The sequence below is a fragment of the Passer montanus genome, unplaced genomic scaffold, assembly GCF_014805655.1.
Source record: "Passer montanus isolate IOZ18808 unplaced genomic scaffold, ASM1480565v1 scaffold5, whole genome shotgun sequence".
Taxonomy (NCBI): Eukaryota; Metazoa; Chordata; class Aves; order Passeriformes; family Passeridae; genus Passer; species Passer montanus.
This window is the reverse complement of record NW_024369929.1, coordinates 6,772,264-6,778,263: the sequence shown is the minus strand read 5'-3', so window position 1 is coordinate 6,778,263 and position 6,000 is coordinate 6,772,264. Positions and strand designations below refer to the sequence as shown.

Genomic DNA, 6,000 nt, shown 5'->3' with positions numbered 1-6,000 from the left:
AGTACACTGGGAATCCATAGGTGTCTGTGGGAATCCACAGGGCTGTGGCACAGGAGCTGCTGTTTGTGTGCACTTGTGCCCACTCACGTTTTGGTTGGTGTTTGGGCGTTGAGAATGCGTGAGTATGGTTCGAAATTGCTACAACTGATTCATCACAGGCACTTGAAAATACAGCCTTTTTGTGTGCAGAAATGAATCACTGCTGTTAAAAATACTCTGCTTAACAGCAGAATAATGGCTTGGGTATGTATATATATGTGCCCACTAGTTAATAGGTTTGGAACTATTTCCCTTTTTTCTTGAGGAGGAGTAGAAGAAACTTCCTCTTAAGATGAATATACTTCAGATGTCTAAGTCCAGCAATCTAAGGATTCTGAGAGAAGAAACACATTTCCTTCTAACCTGATTAGGGACATTGCAATTCTCAGGTTCTTCATTCTTCCCTTCTTCTGTGGTTTGTCCTTGGCTTGTTTACGTGACTCCTTGCTGGGGATAAAGGTAAGCTTTTAATTTCCAAGTCAGTGTAGCTAGAGGTAAGATGATAACACAGTCTGCCTCAACTTTTTTAAAGCTTTGGTTAAAGTCATCTAGTGTGGTAGACTTTATTCTGAGAATAAGACAGGGAAAATAAAATTTTCTCTGCCTGCTAAAACAAGTATTAGCAGCTCCATAAAACTATAGCGATCCAAAGAAATAGGGAGAGGTGTCTGTAGGTTGGCTACAAAGGTTTTGTCAGTGCTTATTGTGGAATGTGCAGGGCCCTTTCCTCCCTCAGCTCCCACAGCTGCCTGCAGCGATCCTGACATACATCCAGCCTTTCCCAAGGAAGGGCTGAGGCACAGAGATGTGTGCTGCCTGCTGGAGGGTCTGGTAGAGCGGGTGATACACAGGAAAAACTGTTGGAAGGGTGATTAGAAGCAAAATAGCTCCATAATAGCTTGTACCAGACAGTCTCCTCAGCCTCCTTCGTCTGAGCTCTGGAAAAGGCACTGCTTAAGCAAAGGGTCAAAGTACTGAATGACAGAAGTTCTGGAATAATTCTGTGCACTTTTCAGCTTGCTGTTAGTTCATGTTCTCATTTTAGCAAATATTGCTAACTGTGTTCCACAAGTGAGTTCACAGAAAGTTGAGGGCTGAGCTTTAAGCAGAGGGCCTTACAGCACACACCCTGCCTTGACAGAAGAGGTGTTTGTGCCTCACAGTCTAACTGGTAGCTAATAAGCTTTTAAAGGTAGTAAAATGCATTTTTCAAACCACAGCTGATTTTGTTTAGCTTTTGTTCTGAAAGAGCTGGTTAAGCAGCTACAACAGAATGTAACTGTTTCTAAGGTTAGTCTGGCTTTAAAAATGAATAGATAAAAATAGCTATGTCATTTACCTAGAGGCTGGATTCTGTAAGTATAAAAATTTCAAGTGTCAGACAAACAGGAGACAATATTTACTTCTGCACTAATCGCACAAAACACAAAACTATAAACATTCTTCATGAAAAATCAGAAGGTCAGATTTTAGGGGTGTCTGAGAACTTTACTGATAAAAGTGAGAAAAAAATTCATTTATTATTTTTCATTTTTGAAAAGAACAAGCTTCTTAACGTATTTCATGCCAGTACTGACACTTGGCTTGGAGCTGCGTGTGGTGAATTCCAGAAGCTGTTGCAGATGAGTTTCCCACACCCCTGTAAATTTTTTTACCTCACTGAAACCAGCAAAATCTTCATTCACACAGATGTCCACAAGATACAGCAATTGAGAATAGGTTTGCTCTGCTGTGTCAGGTTCTCCTACATTTTCACTACTTCATCCTTCTTAAAACAGTTATTTGCAAATCCCTCTTAGATATTTATTACTATTTACATATATCTATATATTCTGCACTGTTTTTATGTCAGCTGGATTAGAGATGTTTAATATCTGAATCCTTACAAAGGTCTTTTATCTCTGTACGTTTAAGCATGTTGTAAAGTATTTAATCATTAATTTGTCTGAAATGTCAATTTAGGAAAGCCTGTTTTACAGGCCATGGGCTAGTAGTAAGTTAGGAGTTGTTTTTCTGTTATTTTGCTGGTTTGCATTAAGTGTATGTAATTCTAGAAGTACGTGGAAGGAGGAGGGGAGGAAGTGTAAGTGTTGTGTCCATTGATGAGAGCTTGGAAACAGTTCAGGATTCAGGTGTCTTCGTTGCTAAGTGGAAGGTGGAGGAATTTCTGCCAGAAACTTAAAGATGAGTGTTGTTTTACTGGAGGAATCCTTTAAGCCCAGTAGGGACTTTCAGGTTTCAATAGATGTTTTAATTTACGTAATTTTAGATGTTTATGAATTTCTTTTTTTAATATCACTGTGGGCTGATTCTGTTTCTTCCACATCATTTTCCTTCTTGACATGCCTCTGCACCCCTTATAGTACACACAGGACCTTGTGTTTTATTATGCTTATGCCAAATTTGTAAAGAGTTGCAGGTTATAGAAAGATAACTTTGTTGGCTTTTTTTATACAGAGAAAAGTAGTTGTATAAAGAAAAATCAAGATGAGAATGTGAAGGAATAATTGTTTCCCTGTCTCTTAGTTCCAGAAGCAAAACTGGAAAACCTGAGCAGCTGAAAAAGACAGAAGCATGTGCTGCTTTCATATTATCTGAAAACTGAGGATATAGCATAAACTCTTACTCTAGGACACAATGTCCTACTTCTGTGTGGTGCTTCTGCATTCAATTAAAGTTTTGTAATTGTTCATTTCAGTGATGCCAGATCTTGACAGATAGAGCAGACATTGGCAAACTACAGCCTATTAGTTGCTTATGGATCCTGCAAGTCATCCTTGCATTCTGGCGGTTTTGCAACTCCATTTAATTTTCTCCTTGAAGTTATCAGTGACATTAGAAATGGAGGTTGGCAGATACTCCATGTGGGTGGTTCTTACTGCACTTGTTTGGTTCAGTCGCTGCTCATAATTCTGTTTATTTAAGAGCCCTGTGCTGCTCTCATCCATTACTGTATCTCAGTGCTGTATTTTTCATCTTTCCTGTCTGTATGCCTTACTGATTTTCCATTCCTTTTATCAGGCTAGGCAGATTGTCAGTCTGCTACCACCAATATTGTGGCCTCTGTTTCTCTGGCAGGAGAGACCTGTGTGGCACAAATGACCTCATGAAGATGTTGTCAGCTGAATCCTTAAGAAGGAGCTACTGATGTTAAATATTATGACACTTCCCTGTTCTTTGTCACTGTGGGGTGTTTCTGCTGCATTACCAGCTTAAGGACAAAAGAAAAGAGGATTTAACAGAAAAGTGTTCTCTTCAAGTATAAACATGCTAATATAATGAAGATATCAGCTGCATAAAAACAATCAAATGAAAAACTTGTATTTAGGCATATAACATGAAATATGAAAATGTCTTTCAGTACACAAAATTATATGGACCTTTTCCAAACATGTGTTCTAATGACTTCATAAAATAATTTTAAGATTTCATATACTTTCAAATAATAAGTCACATTCTGAGAACAAATATCTATACTCAGAAAATGACCCCAGAACCAAGAGGTAGCAGCACTTGCTCTAACCCAGAGCTGAAGGCTGGTGTCCTGCTGCTGGGAATGGGTTCTCCCCCCTAACCACGGGGTCCCCACTGTTGGCACTCAGGTTGCTGAGTCACTTGTTGGTGCAGCAGTAAACACAGGCAAAGAGTAGGATGGCTACAAGTGACAGTAATAAGATTTCACAAAGGAAAGAGGTCTCTGTATCTTCATGAATAAGAACCACCTTTTTACTTAACTGTATAGAAATATACTAAATAGATAATAATTAGCTGAAAAATTAATGCTTTGTTGGTGGAATAAGTGCAGGTAGGGGAACAGGAGAGATGAAAAACTAAAATGTTTGAAGAGAAAGACACTAAATTCTTTTGCTTCACAGAATAAACAGACATAGCCAAGTATAAAATATTTTCTGTTTCATGCATTATGAGCTGTAGAAACACATACAAATGGGCATCTTTAAGAACATTAAGCACAAGGAAATTGAAGTTGATAAGTCTTTTCCTTTTATAATTTGAGACACACATACATGTCTCTTGGTAATAAAATTGCAACTAATTATAAGTTATGTATAATGTAGTTTGAATTTGCAACTCAAGTTTTGAATACCAGCAGTGAATAGGGATTTGAAAGGTTTAAGTCCTTTTTTAAGTGGATCAGCACCTCTTTTTATTTGGATAATTTAAGTCACGTCTTTTAGTAGGTTCCTGTTGGTAGTTATGAAGAAGACTGTTAAAAAGAAGATGACTCAATTATTTTCTGTTTTAATGCTCACCCTTTGAAGTTTAAGTAGGAGAATCAATTTCTTGTGAATATTCGAATTCTGAATAAATTATTGGAACAAGAGGATGTGCTTTTATTTTCCTGCCTACTTCTGGGCACTCACATCCTGGTCTTTATCTTCTTCCTTTGTACTAAGGAGCCTATACTGTTTCATCCAGTACTCAACACTGCTGGTGAAGCTTGTTTTGTAAAGAATCCCACTATAAAAATAGGAAAGTAACGAAACAAAAGGAGTTTCTGTTCAATGCCAAAACTTACTTCAGAATCTCATCTTTCATTCTCTTACATTCTGGAAATAATCCTATTCAATTTTAATAATAACTTACTGCCTTCCAGACTGAGTCTAATAATCACATAGCCTAGTCATCAAGGAGCTGGGGTATTCTGTTACACAGATAATCTCGCTCCAACAACCTTTTAGCAATCCTGCTTACATTGTGAATCACTCCAGTATCAGTTCCTCAGAGCTTCCCAGAACAGCAGTGTGGGTTATTATGTCTCACACAACACTGTGTCATTCTATTTTTGTGAGATGACCTTGGAAATCTTTTAGACAATCTGTCTTATCTGCAATTTTCATTTTTGTGTGTGCAGTTGTATGGTATGTTCATTTCTGGGGACTGAGTTTCTGCTTTGCTGCTTGTATTGCTGTTCCTTTCTGTTTCATGCAGTGACGTACTTTCACTAAATTAAGCTCTTTTTTTCAGCCTTTCTCACTTGTTGCTCCTTCCCAGGAGAATTAGAAGTAGACATAGAAAGTCATGAGACCTAAACTGTCCATTCTAATTCCAGTGGTTGTCTTGCACCCTTATCTTAGTGCAGCCACTGAGGGGCACTGGTGGTAAATCAACACAAATACAACTTTTATATATGTACAATAAAGTAGCCTTTAGACTGATTGATCTCAAAGAAGAGGGCAAGGGCTGACTCAGTATTTCAAAAATTATTGTGAAAAATCCAGTGGACAAGTTAAAGTGATAACTAATTTTGTACCATCTGAAATTCACTGTGGAGGACTTGCACTCTCTGCTTAACTCAGCTGTTATAAAATTTCTGCCTACTCTGTTGGAATCAGTGGAAAACTTACTTTAAGGAAAGAGACTTTGAGCTCTGACTGTAAAAGGCTTAGTGGAGATTGATCCTAGGGAGAGATTTCTGTGCCTGAAGGTGGGAGCTCAGTGGGACAGATAATCTGGAGTGATTAAACTTTTTAGAACAGGTGAAAGGTTGGCAGACAGGTATATATTTATCCTGCCAATAGAAAGTGCTGCAGGCTATCACTGTTCTATACCTGCTATGTAAACAAATTATTTAGAATATAGAATGTATTGCACAACAGTATATCCAAAAGAAATCTTTGTTGTTTTGCAGTCTTATAGTAATGTGCACTTCTTAAAACTCAGAAAAACCCAGAAATTACATTCTTGTAGAAAAGAATCCCTTAACAATCTTGATTTAAAAGAAAATAATAAAGAAGGCAGACGGGGGTACAGACACACCTATTGAAGAAATGTACATGCAAATTCATTAAGAAATGCTCCTGGCTTGACTGCCTTGCTCTAAGAGGCAACAAGAATTGGAGGGAAGAAAAAAATCAACTAAAACCTAGAACAAAACAAAATAAAAACTAAACAGAGAACGCAAGTTCTTGATTTAAATCTGTGAGTTTGCGGGTTTTTTTT

The 6,000-nt window shown here is 37.7% G+C and overlaps 1 protein-coding gene across 2 annotated transcripts in view; it reads left to right on the top strand.

Moving 5' to 3' along the window:
- The first annotated feature begins 414 nt into the window (after nucleotides 1-414).
- DMXL2 (Dmx like 2) overlaps nucleotides 415-6,000 on the top strand; it is a 46,086-nt gene continuing 40,500 nt past the window's right edge. For both annotated transcript variants that reach the window (XM_039722743.1, XM_039722742.1), the window contains exon 1: nucleotides 415-498. The gene's annotated coding sequence lies outside the window, so the exon portion shown is untranslated. The remainder of the gene's footprint in view (nucleotides 499-6,000) is intronic.